This window comes from Trematomus bernacchii, unplaced genomic scaffold, assembly GCF_902827165.1.
Source record: "Trematomus bernacchii unplaced genomic scaffold, fTreBer1.1, whole genome shotgun sequence".
Classification (NCBI taxonomy): Eukaryota; Metazoa; Chordata; class Actinopteri; order Perciformes; family Nototheniidae; genus Trematomus; species Trematomus bernacchii.
This window is the reverse complement of record NW_022987477.1, coordinates 10,259,194-10,275,098: the sequence shown is the minus strand read 5'-3', so window position 1 is coordinate 10,275,098 and position 15,905 is coordinate 10,259,194. Positions and strand designations below refer to the sequence as shown.

Here is a 15,905-nt window from a genome sequence, read left to right as displayed (position 1 = left end):
GATCCAGAGCTGGCGAATGTAGTCAGGATCGAGCTGGTGTGCGTGGAAGCACGGAGGAAACACCGACGAGGAGAGCCGGGGATCCAGAGCTGGCGAATGTAGTCAGGATCGAGCTGGTGTGCGTGGAAGCACGGAGGGAACACCGGCCAGGCGAGCCGGGGATCCTGAGCCGACGAGAGTAGTCAGGATCGAGCTGGTGTGCGTGGAAGCACGGAGGGAACTCAGACGAGGAGTCGGAGGCTGGACGTGGCAGGCAGAGGAGTAGGCAGATGGATACAGCGTGGTGAAACGACGAACTGGTGAATACTGGATGGAGGACCCGGGTATATATGCAGGTGAAGGTGATTAGTGTAATCCAGATGATGAGCCACAGCTGAGGAGGTGAGTTGGCGGGAAACAGAAGTGGGTCAGCCACGCCCAACCAGGGAGACAAACACACAGACAGACAGACAATAACAAACACAAAACAAAGAGAAGAAGGAGGGAGATACTGCAAATCCTCACAGCAGGTGTACCAGGGGGCTGAGCGTGAGAAAGTGACTGTTGTGGTTTTGACAGGGGCGTGGAGATCCAGGAGACTGATTTATTGTAAACGTCCACAGATTAATTGACTGATGTAGGAGTTATTGTGGAGAGATGCTGGAGATCCGACGTCATGGTTTCGTAGGAGAAGGTCGTGCATCTCTGGGATGAAAGCTGAGTTAACACATAATTAACCTCTCCATAAAACAGGGAAAAGTACCCAAAGACTTCAAAATTGCAAGAGTAACCCCCCTGCACAAAAAGGGCAGCAAATTGGACCCAGGCAACTACCGCCCTGTTTCTATACTTACCTCCATCTCGAAAGTCATGGAAAAAATAGTATATGAACAGGTCGAAAAGTACCTCGCAGAAAAGAAACTAATCTATGAATTTCAATCTGGCTTTAGAACATCCCACTCCACTGACACATGCCTTCTTTATTTGAACGACCACATCAAACAAGAGGTGGACGAGGGTAAATACTGCGGCATGGTGATGCTGGACCTACAAAAGGCTTTCGACACTGTCAATCACCCCATTCTGATTGACAAGCTAAAAGCAATTGGTTTTGATAAACTATCGGTGAGCTGGATGCAATCCTACCTGGAGGGGAGAGAACAGATGGTGGAGGTAAACGGTACTCTGTCCCCCCCCCCTCCCAGTGAGCTGTGGTGTTCCACAAGGAAGCATATTAGGTCCGTTACTGTTCCTAATTTATGCAAATGACATGTCATCAGCATGTGACTGCAACTTGTTCCTGTTCGCGGACGACTCAGCCCTGCTGGTCTCTGACAGGAGCAGATTGCAGGTTGAAAAAACCCTCAGCTCCGAGCTCGGCAGAATCTGCACCTGGCTCGCCGATAATAAATTATCATTACACCTGGGTAAAACAGAGTCCATTCTCTTCGGTTCGAAACATAATCTCAGCAAATCCGACGACTTCTCAGTTGCAGTGGGTGACATTATTGTCACAAGTAAGAAGGAAATTACATACCTAGGATCTATTCTTGAGGCAAACCTCTCCTGTGACAAAATGGCATCCAATGTAATAAAAAAAGTCAATCAAAGAACTAGATTCCTATACCGGATCTCCTCTCTGGTAAACAAAAAACACCCTGAAAACTCTGGCAGGAGCACTCATTCAAGGGTACTATGACTATGCTTGCACGTCATGGTACCATAGCACCTCCAAGGCGCTAAAAATAAAACTTCAAACATCGCAAAATAAACTGGTCAGACTACTGCTTGACCTTTCATCTAGAACCCACCTCACCTCTGCCCACTTTGACAACCTAGGATGGCTTAGAGTAGACGACAGAGTACAGCTACTTGCAATGGGCCTGGTCTACAAGATCCACTACACCTCTATGGTACCCATGTACATGTCAAAATTCTTCCCAAAGGTCAAGGAATACCATGATCATAACACCAGAGGGAGCTCCACAAATCATGTAAAACCCAGATTTGGCACAAAAAAAGGGGAATACACGTTTCGCAATTATGCCACATCAAGGTGGAACGCTCTTCCCACAACTGTAAAGGAAAGTAAAACTATACTTACCTTCAAAACCTCTCTTAAAGAGCACCTTCGGGGGAAAGCATTGCAAAACTGGCCCCGGTAATGGTACAAATCTCAACCTGTCGTACAATGGACAGCTTCCCCCCCCCATCTATGTATATACTCGCATTTTAGACTCTGTTACTAACTGTATATCTGTAGACTTGGTATGTCTTAAATGTCCGGTTAGGATGTATTAGAACGAAATCTAAAATGAAAATTGTAAATAAGCCATCTGTATGTAAAAAACCACCTGTATGTAAATTGTAAATAAGCCATCTGTATGTCAAATATGTCTTATATGTCTTAAATGATATGATGAATTGGAAATGGGGGACCCTGATGTAAACAAGACGAAAGTCTTTCTCTGGTCTGCATCCCCTTAACAATTGTATGTTTTGAGCTGTACTGTACTGTACCCAATATACAAGCTGTTAATAAACTTTTCAATCAATCAATCAATCAATCAATCAATCAGTTGGGTTTGGGTGGCCGGTAGATGAGAAGTATTGTCAGTGGGAGGGGGGGTTTACATTTAAATCCAAAGCATTCAAATGAGGATAGTACAGGCAGAGGCAGGGGGGACAATTCCAGTTCATTTCTATGTATTATTGCTAAGCCGCCACCACGACCAGTGCTGCAAGCTTTTTCCAGGTAGCTGTAGCCAGGGGGACAGACTTCATTTAGGGCAGAGTAAACCTCTGGCTGTTGCCACGTTTCCGTGAGGCACATAAAGTCTATTCCCTTGTCCATGATGTGGTCTTGTATAAATGCCGATTTGTTTGTAAGGGATTGTGCATTAAACAGTTATATTTTGACTGTAGATGAAATGGTGGGTTTCTGTAGGGTCCGGAGTAAACTGGAATCCACTCCACGTTTTCCGCACAGCTCAGTGTGTAGCAGTCTCGCGTTATTTCCCGTGCTATTTACACCGAGAGCGTCAGCGCTGTGATGACGCGGCAGACGTGCGACAGTGGTCCAGATGGAAGGAATGGATGATACAGGCGGGCACGGTTGGTTGTAAACAAACTTTCTACGAGAGCCTCTGTGGATGTAATGCGGTCGGCGTAGTATTCCAAGTTATTTAATGGCTGAGATGCATGTTGGGGTTGTGTAGTTGTTGAGACTCAGCAGTTGCGGGATGGAATACTTTGACAACATACCGCAGGTTCTCGCCTGGAGCTAGCCGTTAGCCATAGACAGAGCTTGAAAACTGTTTGGCAGAATGAGATGGTGATTCATAGCATGGCAGGAGCAGAAGAACCTGGGAGTAGCAGTCTGTGTCAAAGCAGGTTAGTCGGCAGGTTAGTCAGCAGGCTGTTCGACGGCTAGCTGTGGAGGCAGCTGTCCTTGGGCTAACCGCACCGGGATAGCTGAAAGGCTGTCCAGGAGATATTTCACAGTAGCGATGGTGAACAGTGATGGAAGAATTTGGGCCAATAGTAACCGGGAGCTCACAGCAGGGAGCTGACTAGCTCGTTGGAGACCGAATAGGCTGCCAGTTAGCCAGCTAGCGTTTGCTATCCGGGAGCTGTCGATAGCAGTGGAAGGTGAGCAACAGGTAGGGGCCGTTATCCAAAACACGGTTTGTATTTTGGTAGAGGCAGAGATACAGTCAGCTAAATATATAAGTTAGTAAGGTAAAGGTAACATCTAACAACAACAACGAAAAGGAAAACCAACAAAACAAAACAACTTAAATTGGAGCTAGAGCTAGAAAGGAGAAAGCGGCGAACAAGCAGCGCCAGTCCATCTCCCTCCGTCTCTCAAAGTACAAACAGTCAAGGTCAATCCCTGAACAGCAATCAGAACAGATCAGAAGGCTACTTTTCTTCAATGGTAGTTGTAGACAGGACCAAGGTATATCTTGACATAACTGATAGATGCACCGGCTCAAACGTTCAAAATGTGAGTGCACCGGTTGAAAGTGTGCACATCGGCTACAGTTTGGGTTGAACTCGCGCGATGCATCGATTGTAGCGTCTTTGCATCGGTAAAAAAAAACGATTCATTCATATAATATCCTCTCATCCTGTCAGCACACAGCAGAGACGATCTTTGATCTTTACTTCGCCACTACGGAGGCCGAGAGTCTCAGTTAACAAACACGGAAGTCGAGGAGAAAGAGAAACACAGCGCACCGAAAAATACCTACGAATCAAACGTTTGGCAACACTTCAAATTTTTCAAGAAAGACTTGAAAAAATCGCTCGCAAATTGTAAACGATGCTGTGCCGCTTTAAAGTACACAAGTAGTACGAGGAACTTAGCGACGCACATAAAGAGGCGACATGGGGTCTGCGGCTGAAAAGAAAAACCTGAAAGTAAGACATATGAGTTAAATCACTAATGGCGCATTTCCACCACACGGTTGGCCTCGGCCACGCTCGGTACTGCTTGGCCGCGTTGGGCCTTAACAGGGCCGGCTCACTTCATGCTGCGCTTCCATTACAGTTTAGGAACTGGGGTAGTTACTATAGTAACGCAGTGTAGGCGGAGCCGTGACGTCATCTTCAATGAGAACCCCAGAAAAACAACACAGCCGTTAGCTGTTAGCACTCAGAGCTCACAGCTCCTTATATATGTTCAGAAACTCGACAAAAGTTAAACAAGTACACACCACAGATTGCCTGTGTCATAGTGAATACAGTCGCTGCTTTATTTATGTCTGTATAGGCCGTTGTTGTGAGTGTGGATGGTCGGAGCATATACTGCGTTAGCTTAGCCAATCTCCATCTAGAAAACACGCATTTTAAAAGGTTTTTCGCCTGCCGTCTGTCTGCAAACTTGCCAAAGCATTAATTCATAGTTTTTACTAACCGGTATCAGTATGTTGTTACTTCGGCATCATTTTGAAACGTGTATTACAATTAAATCACGGTCAAATATGTCCATCTTGTTGTAGTTGTAGCCCCCTTGCCAGCGATCCTCTCTCTAGTTTAGCATACTCAGCCCGACTCAGCCCTGTTTGTTGGCCCCGATAGAACCACAATTTTGTCGGGCCAGAAAAGAGGTGAAAAAGTGGCCCCGGGCCGGGCCGGGCCGTAACTAGGCCTAGTGGAAGCGCAAACAAAAACGTGCACGGCACGACACGGCACGCTTAAACCGCGCTCCGCGCCATGGTGGAAATGCGCCATAAGTGAGGTGTTATGTCAGTGAGAGTGGTGTTTCGTTTACAGCAGACTGTGACCAATCATAGTTTCAATGTCTTCCTTACAATTGTAAGCAGTTATGAAATACCTGTTTGTGAAAGGTTATTTGTATTCTTTATTGTTCATATAGAAACCACACCACTGAAAAGGCCTGTTTGTGAAAGGTCCAAGTGTTTTTAAGGTAAAGAAGAAACAGCATAATGTGCAGTACTAGTAGAGGGAACCAAATATGTGAAGCACTTTTTTGTTAATTTATGATATGCTGCATAAGGAATACAACTAAATACTCTGTCGTACCGAACATCTGTATCGCAACAGGGGTGAATCGTATCGTATCACATCGCCCGGTGCTTCAAATGTATCGTTAATGTATCGTATCGTTGGCAATGTATCGAGATGCGCATCGCATCGGCCTCAGTGATGGAGATGCACATCCCTAGTATGTTGGCATCTTGTATGTATGATAGCATCTACCATCAGTGTGTGTGAATGGATGAAGGTTGGCTGGTATTGTAAAGCACTTTCAGCATTGGGAGACTAGAAGAGTGATATTTAAATGCAGTAAATTTACACTTTTCAAATCACTTACAGTTACAGTTTCTGGTACTTCACACAGATTTTATCTTACCTGTTGAGGAAGCAGCTGATCATATTCTCTGGTGCTCCCTGTTGCACAGCAGGCCATAGAAACCAGGGTTGATCTGGGCAAGAAATCGTAGACTGAACTCTCCTGAAAGAACACAACAGGTCAACAGTGCCTGATATGGTTAAAATAAACAATTAAATAACTCAACATATCCCACTTTTTGACATTATTTTAGTAAATCCTGATTAGTTTTTTTAAATATATTATTAAGTGAAAAGCATTCACTGATAATTGTGCCTGTTCATGCAAATAAATACCTATACTCATATTTAATATGTTTCATTTCAGCTTGGTGCACAAAAGGTTACATAGTGAAGTAAAAAGATATGATTCTACACTGTATTTTAGTGAACATGTATTGTTTGAACTGTTTTAGGTAATCACAAACGGGTTTTGATAAGTCACTTAGAATAGGAATGTTATTCTTACTTTCAAACTCACTGATCCAGAGATTCTGTGTTCCAACACACCAACATCGCTTCTTATCATCCCTAAAAGCCAGATGTTGTCCTTAAGTCGTTAAAGACATCGTTAAATAGGTGAGGAAAAGTTTAAATGTCTGAAGGAGGATAGTTTATGGGAAAAAACCCCATGGAAAGGAATAGAGTTAAGATTCGAATCGAAGATAGAGGTTGACTTTTGACCTTAGGGGACTTTGGAATTTCAAGTCCTGGTGAGAACTATTGACCTCGGCCAGAAGCGAATCCAGCCAGTCAGGGCACTTGGGGGAGGTGATCAGCTTACACAGCTCCTCCCCAGGGGCTCTCTAATTCGCTTGGGAGAAAAATGGGAAGGAAGAGTCTATTGATCTCCGCCCCAAAAATAGATATGAATACTGATGCTTTTGTATGTGAGGTCGCTTTTGGGTTTGGTGAGTTGGTTTGATCCTGATGTCTGTGTCCGCATCGCATCACAAACCTGAAGTCCAATTTCTTTTTGGTTTGATGAGTGGTTTGATCCCGACGCATTTATCCGCATCGCATCACAAACCTGAAAGTCCGGAGTGCTCGAGTACTCTGTATAACTTGTATATGTGTTTGGTTTCCTACTAGAAGTAAACTCAGATAATTTGTTATAACTTTGATTCCGGTGTTTTCAATTCCTTTCTTAATTTAATAGAGATCCAGCCTCATCCAACGAACGGCGCGGAGAGGGGGGCTATTCAGCCACCAGAAAAGTGTTCTACTCCAACAATAGCAGCAATAAAATACTTCAAAATCTATCTATATGTTATGTTCATGCTTTGATACATTTGAACCACCAATCATCCTATCAGATTATGGAATGTGTTTGTACTTTCAATCATACAATGGCAAGAAAAAGTATGTTAACCCTTTGAAATGTCCTGTTTAATTCACAAACTGGTCGTGACCTGAGTCACAATTCAAGACACAATGAGTGTGGGGGAAACTTCTGTGTAGCAATGCAGTGGGAGTCACCGACTCAGGAAGGAGACACGGGATAGAGCTGGAGCTTTGATGTCAAACACTGATGGGTTTATTCAGAGTATCGGCCGGAGGATTCACATCACAAATCACGAGTCAGAGGGTCTGACTTCACGGGAGAGTTGCCACGTCAATTCTGAAGAGCCTCTCTCTATGTTAGACCTTTTAACTGGTTCACAGAGAGTAATCAACATCTCTGAAGGAGTAGACTAAACAGCTGGGAACACTGAATCACTTGTGTCCGACACTTATGGCCTCAAATATTTCACACCTTAGAGTCCACAAACACTGATAAAGAAGTGCCTCAGCGTTCTCACAACAATTACCATTCGTGCCAGACAAGTTGACCGGTCACAAACTGGTAACAACAACACATATGGCACCAATGCCTTTCCTTAAAGGAGATAACAGACGTCAGAGTAGATCATAAAACGTCACAGAGCAAAAGGTTAGATATCTAGAAGAATTATTCCTTAACAATGAGCTTAATCTGAAAACAAACTAAATGTTTAATATTTCATGTCTTTATTTAACACACTCATTCATTTCTCATTCTCATTGCTGGCGGGAAAAAAAGTGGACCCTAAGATTTTTATAACCGGTCAAGACTTATTTTGCAGCAATAGTCTCTAACAAGCGCTTCCGGTAGCTATAGGGTTAACCTGCTTCAGCTCAGTCATATTCTTAGGATTTCTGGTGTTAACGTCTCTCTTGAGGCCGTTCCACAGCATTTCTATTGGGATAAGGTCTGGGCTTTGACTTGGCCACCCTAAAAGGCAGATTTCTTTTGTACTAACCCATTCTCTTTTACATTTACTTCCATGTTTATAGTCATTGTCTTGCTGCACCACTCAACTTAAACTGAGCTTCAGTTATTATTATTATTTTAATATGGACAAGAACAAAACAAAAATGTGTGTGCTATTATTAAAAACGAATTGTGTTTGTTGATTATTGTAACTCAGATGAAGATCAGACCGAATGTTCTTGCCACTGTAATAATAGGGTAATAATAGTACCAGTCTTAGCTACTTTTTCTTGATTATTGCCTGGCAAGCTGTCCCCAAAGCCAACACACTCTCACTCCCTAAACGTCCAGGAGCGACGCTTGGTCAGGGTCCCGTGCAGTTGGGACGCGCCGAGGCTCCTTCAGCTTCATAAACGGACGCAAAGAGCTTTCAACTGATTGCAATAGCCGCGTTCACACCAAGTACTTTGCCGTATTTAGTGCCGGCACTCAGAGCCCCGGCACTTATGACCCCAGGGCATTTAGTACAGATCGCGTTCACACCGGAGTACTTTTCCCTGAGGGAAGATTACGCAAATGAGCCGCTGACGTCACTTCGTCTTCTTCTGCTTTGGGTTTACTGGCAGGCAGCAAACAACTTCACGGCGTATACTGCCACCCGGAGTCCCTGGCCGGAAGGCCCCGGAGTTGGGGACTGGCTGGGAGTCCCAGCAGCTTCTACTGAAGCCTTCCGAGTAAATCGCCAGAACGCCGACACCTCCTCATCTCCACCGCTCCCATGTTTTGTTTTGCCATAAGTTAGTCTCTCTGCGTTTGTGCGCTGGGCGAATGCTAATGCTAATAATGCTAATGCGAGGATAATAAAATGGCGGCTCTACAAAACATTTCAGAGTTGTACGGGCGTGGTTTGCAATTCGCCCAGCCAACCAGAACTGGGGCAGGAAAGTACGATCTCTCAGCAGGCACTAAAAATGGGGGTAAAAGTTCCCGAGATTAAGTGCTCTTTTTGGTGTGAACGCGACATAAGGGGTACTAACGGAACTAAACGCGAAAAGTACGGTGAAAAGTACTCCGGTGTGAACGCGGCTAATGTATTCCCATCGGCGGCGGTATTTGACGGTCAGGGAAGCACCGCATCAGTCCATGTCGGCGGCATTTAACCTGTTTCACACCTTCCCCCCGGTACCGGGCGGATAAACGCGTCATTTGCAGGAAACAACGTCTAAGGAATCTTAATATTGAATAAAACTATGAATGTGTTATATCCATGTAACGGGAAGAAACTCAGCTAACTGATCTTTTTAATTTTTTTTTTCAAAAAAACCCCACAATGCTAGCACTCAGCCTCTGAATTAGCCTCGATCGAAAAAACGGGACCTACAAAGGCACTTAAACTCACTCATAACTCCCTTATTACTTATCCTAGATGCACAGCCAACCACTCGTTTTTGGTGTCCTGGAGACACTGAATCTACCGGTGCCCACCTCAACACTCAGTGATAAACATTCGCGACGCTATCAACGAAAGCGTACATCATCACATGTGGAGCTAAGAAGCTAAACACGTAAATATGGCTTACCTTGGTCAAAAGTGGTCTTCAATGGCATTAAAACGATAAAAAAACGATGCTGCAGTTAATCCATAGGTTCATCCTATGTGTCTGTGCCTTCTTTGAAATTATTTCTGATAATCCATAAGCAATACAACTGCGTTTTAGTTTCCAAACTCCAGAAGGAGACATTCCTCCAGTTTGGTTTCGTTTTCCACACGCGAAGCGCCCACATTTTTTCTTTACAGCTTGTGTGGGTGTTGTCCTCCCCCTTCGATTCTATTGGCTCTAACGGTCACAAGGGTATGTCAACCAACCAAATCGAGCAAGGGGGGCCAGAGATAGGTCAAATCCACCCAAATGACCCCAGATGGCCCAGTTTTTGGCTAAATCTCTCTAAAAAGGTCAGATTTCACTTGTTTTGCATCAATCTTGATACAGGGTACTTATTATATGTTGTACTTTGGATTCCTAAAGCTTTTAGTCTACTAACCCATCATCCAAGGGTAGTTTTCACTATCTGTAAAAAATAATTTTTGGACGGACACTATAATTTACAGTTTTTTACTATGTAAAATCTGAATTTTCTTTAAAATAAAAAACATTTATATTGATTCTGACACTTCTACATCCAACTCACAGGTTTATCATTACTTTGAGAAAAAAGATTATTAATTTAACCCTTTTAGAAGGGAAGATATGGTCATTTGTTCTGGGAATGTCATTTTCGAGCCTGAGACCTGAAAAACAGGCTCAGAGTGGAACAGGTTAAAGGCAATGTGATCCATGGAATCCATTCCCATTGGATAACGGAGGATTTTACACCCGGAAGTAACTATACTCCTTACTGTCGATTGATTTTACAGTGATATCTGTACTACTCATCAACTCAAAAACACCAGATTATCCTTGTTAATTACACAACATTGATTGGTTTAAATTGTGTGCAATGCTTTTGTGTTTTTCCCCTTCGATTCGGAGAAACAAATATTTTTTCGGAATTTAGGATGGCAGAAGACACTAACACTACCCAGAATCCTCAGCTATCGTTTGGGACTACACCATGTGCTTTGTTTGACAAACCCCATGATTAGTTCTCAAGCTCTGTGATTGGATGTTGGAGTGGCAGTGCGCGAAGTTTACAATGCGTCAAACAGCACTTTGAAATGGAATGAAACCCATCGACGGCACACTATCCAAATCAAGACTCGAACGTGTCCTACCCCTCCGGATGCTGCGGTACCGCCTGCCAGACGGCAGCAGACAGAACAGTTTGTGGCTGGGGTGATGGGGGTCTTTTATAATCCTGAGGGCTTTCTTTAAGGTTAACCTGGTAATTTTACTACATTTATTTTAGCTACTTTACAGATTTGGATTAATGATGTGAAATATAAACAACCCTTAAATCAGACTTTAGTTACACCTGAGTAAAATTCAGTGAAGGTGATTGTCAAGTGCAAACAATCAGGCAAGATATTTGATAGTTGTTGCTTGAGAAGACAAAAAATGTATCTACAGATCCCTATAAAGCATATTCATTACTCGCTATTCTCTAATTGTTCATCAAAAACTGTATATAATGGCTATTTTGCACATCCCTGTCAAGATTTCAAGATTTTCAAAGGTTTATTGAAATATATACACAACTACGGTGTAGTTATGCAATGATGACAAACTTGGGTCATAGGTTCCTCAATAAGAGATCTATCAATATGTGTGTACCTCCACCATTAAACTGTCATATTCTGCACATTTCTTATTCTATCTACATACATCTTATAAGAGTATAATAAATATTTATAATATCGGTTAAAATAAGTGCTTCAACATAGTTAACATTGCAGGAAAGTTGATTGTCAAGTCCCAAAACAAACCATGCAATATATTAAACGTTAAGTACTTTGTCAGGCTTAATATAGATACCCTCAAAGCTTTTTGCTTACATGTATTTAAAAGAAGACCTTAACCTAAAGTATTATTTAATGTTTAAATAAAGCCTAATTAGTTTGTCTGTTTTGCACATCCTCCTATTAATATCTTTGTACATCCGGCACTAAACTGTTTTATTCTAGATACCATTTACAGTATCTTCTTGATATTTTCTATTCTATATTTCTATCATTGACCTTCTACTTTCCTCCTGTTTTGTATATACTCTTAATATTTAAATGTTTTCATAAAATATAACACATTTACAAAAATGAAAGACATTAAAGGAGAGGTGTCATGCTTTTCCGGTTATTACCCGTCCCCTTGTGTGTTATGAAGGTTTTTATGCATGTAAACGGTGTGCAGAGTCAAAACCCTCAAAGTACACCCTGTAGCGAGTAAAACTCTAACACAGAAAATACCTCCCCAAAACGCCTCGTTGGAGATACGTCATTGTCCATTTGATTCTTCCGGGTACGGCATGATGTCATGCCGTACCCGGAACGAAATGGACCAATCCGTGGAGCCGTTACATTACGTCCGCGCCCGTTACGTTAAGCCCCCGCTGATTGGTCCAAATTGACCAATCCACGGACTTCATCACACACAGGCAGCTCTGCTGATTTCTCCTCCCTGGCTGCAGGCTGATAACAGACAGTTGGGATCGCGGTGAAATTCTCTCTGCAGACCCATTCTCACAGAGTTTATCAACCTTTTTCTTACTCAATATCAAGCCACACTTATTGTTTTTACTTCGACTGTGAGTTTGTGTGTGCTCAGGATGAGTTTGGCTGTGTTTCGCTATGTATGCTAAACAAGGAAACAACACCTCCACGGAGCTCAGCGCGATTCACAACGTCCCGACCAATCAGAGCACACTGTGCTCACAGGGAGGGTGGGGGCTGGAGCTTTTGGAGCTACAACGAGCCGTTAAAGGCAGAGAGTGAAATTCAGTGAATACAAGTAGTTTACAGAGATGCTGTATGCGAAACCAATGTGAGTTTGGAAAAATGCACAGTATAAATCTATTTTAGTATACCTCAACAATGGAATTATGATCAGTGGAAATGGCCATGACACCTCTCCTTTAAGAAAAAGGCATTTTAAACAGTCATTAAAAAGCAACACAATCTACCTGCATTGTAATTACTCTAAACGTGTAATAACGTGCTTTAACCAGTAGGTGGTTTGGGCTAAAAAGCTGTCAAGTTTACAGTGTTAACAAAATAAAATATACTGCTGTTTCCGGTTTGGTTTACGACGGATATATTTTGTTATTGTTTTGATATTTGTAACACAAAAGCGATGGAAAAAAAACCCACAGCAACACAGAAAAGATGGTCTTAACATGACCCAGCGGTCTAGTAGTTAATAAAAAACAATAATATCAAAACAAAATATTACTACTAACTTTATTGTGAAATTAAAACAGAACGGTAAAAGAATAGTTTCCGGTCTATTCTGAGGCCCGATCTCTGTAGATAAATAAAGAACTACGACAGATGTGTAATATTTAATACAGCCGAACCATTTATTACAATGCATTCATGTGATGACTTTCAAAGAGTAAAGCAAGCACTGCTGAATAAAGTATGATTTTATCTTTTACGAAACGTTTTTTTTCATATGGAATGCAGTTGGAGGTCAACCAATCACAGAGCTTGAGAACTAATCACAGGGTTTGTCAAACAAAGCACATGGTGTAGTCCTAAACGATAGCTGAGGATTCTGGGTAGTGTAGTGTCTTCTGCCATCCTAAACTCCGAAAAAATATTTGTTTCTCCGAATCGAAGGGGAAAAACACAAAAGCATTGCACACAATTTAAACCAATCAATGTTGTGTAATTAACAAGGATAATCTGGTGTTTTTGAGTTGATGAGTAGTGCAGATATCACTGTAAAATCAATCGACAGTAAGGAGAATAGTTACTTCCGGGTGTAAAATCCTCCGTTATCCAATGGGAATGGACGCTCACATTGCCTTTAAACAGCCGCCGACAAAAACGGATGCGGTGCTTCCATGAGCGTCAAATACCGCCACCGATGGGAATACATTGCAATCAGTTGAAAGCTCTTTGCGTCCGTTTATGAAGCTGAAGGAGCCTCGGCTGCTGTCTACAGACATCTTGAGATTATTTTCAGCAAATACAGAAGTGCCTGGCAAAGAATTAATGTCCAGGAGGGACCCTGACCAAGCGTCGCTCCTGGACGTTTAGGGAGTGAGAGTGTGTTGCCATAGCAGTAGATTTAGCAGTGGCAGTAGCAAACATTTCAGTTAGCAGGAGAATAATATTTGGAAGAATTGTTTATATTTGAAATGAGCAGACCTGGATGGGGCTGTGATGGTTGGGGCTTCTGTCCATGAACATTGTATGAGTAACAGCTGGGATCAGAGGCCGATGGCTGGGCTGGGAGAAGGCACCTACTGGCTCCTTGCCAAACCAGGACTGATAACCCCAATCCTCCTGCCTCTCTGAGGAACCTACATCATCTAACAAAGGGAAGAGAAGCTACTATAAATCACATCAGCATGGAGAGTAATGATTAAAACACTCACTATGTAGAACGTGCAATCACCAAGTAGTACTGCAACATGCCACCTGAATAAAATGCTGTTTAATGCTATTTCATTCCAGTATTGGTATGGTTACTGGTTAATTAATAAAGTGAGTTAGAGGCATTAAATGTCTAACCTAATGGTTCAGGTTGCGATAATTCACATTTTTGATATTTTTCAAATATAACGATTTTTTGAATGTGCAGTACAGTAAGGAATCTTTTTTTTCTCCTCTTACATTTAACAGTTATATTTTGTTTAACTATAACATCTTTATGAGTGGTCTCATAACCTAATTATCTGACTATGGCCACTAATAAAAAAAACACAGATGTCCCTGAAGGCTTGAATAATCTCATCCTACCAAACTACTGTGTGATTTATGCAAACCGAAGAAAGATGCAGTGACAGTTGCAACATGTAACTTGCACAACGCTTCCACTAAATTGTACTTTCCAAGACGGCTGACTTGAGATATTTTATATATAACATAAGTATTTAGACGCAAATAAAGGTGGATATTTAGTTAGTTACAAATCTGTTGTGAATTTTTGAAAAATTACAACTATTTATTCAAATACATTTTCACTTTTGGACGTTAAACTTTTGGACGTTGCTCTGGAATTATTAGAAAAAAATGGTTTTGAGTACAGAGTTGGAAAGAATCCTACACAGCCACCACTGTCATCTAATTGATCAAATATACACTTATTATACCAGTGTTGACTGATCGTTATCTGCTTCATAGACATGCAAAAAACATGTTTTTTTTGTCAAAGATGTTGACATTTGATTGACAAAGTCAACATTATGAACAAGAGGCAACCTCTGAATTGTGGAGCAAATCCCTTTAACTTGCATTCTCATTGGCCTGGTTGTATTTAAGTTTATAAGAAATTACTCGATTTAACAAAGTAAACATTTTAGCCTTTATGGTCTCAAGCTCTAGATTCAAGTCTTCTTTAATACTGCAGGATATAATGTAGTGCACACCAGTGGTTCACCTAGGAGAGCGTAATCATGGCAAAAAGTTAAAAATACCAAATAATTAAAAGAGCATTATGTTTTTGTAAAAAAAATTGTTCATTTTAAAATCTGAAATATCATATAAAGAATGTGTTTGTAAGCAACTTGAAACTCTTGTGTTACTTCTGGATGCAAAAAAAACTAAACTCATGATCACGGCGATGGCTGAAAACCAAGATATCTACTCAACTCTAAAACCATGGACCACAAACGAATGGGGGATGTCATGGTGACTAAGTCGACTTTTAATAGAAAGTTATTTGGTTACAAACTATTTGGTACATCCCTAGTAAAAAGATATGAAGGTAGGCCTTGAATTTAAATACAAATGTGCATACATTTTATTAATCTGTTTGCAAGTATTGCTATAGAACTAATACACAGACAACAAAGTTAACCCCACACCATGCAAAGGTGGGCATATAGTTTAGATCAGAAAGAAAAATCAGGTTGATAGAGAAACAGAGGAGTGAAAACACGAGGAAGAGAAATAACAATAATAAGTTGCAAAGATTGTCAGTACCTCGCACCAAACTTGTGATTCCCAGGCGTGTTACATAGACATTGTCAATATGCTGACTGCTGGTAGAGATATCAGCTATCACATATAGGTTAGGCTTGATGGATCTGGCTGCTGAAAGCATCGCCTAAAAGGAACAACACATAATGGACACAGCAATTAATCTGCAGTATATTGACCATGGCTTAATGTGTGTTTCCTTACAAACTCATAATACCAGTTTGGGATTAGATCAAATGTGTACAAGCCATC

At 41.7% G+C, this 15,905-nt stretch overlaps 1 pseudogene; it reads right to left on the bottom strand.

Moving 5' to 3' along the window:
* Positions 1 to 15,905, bottom strand: part of LOC117498009 — a 92,403-nt pseudogene that overhangs the window by 49,989 nt on the left and 26,509 nt on the right.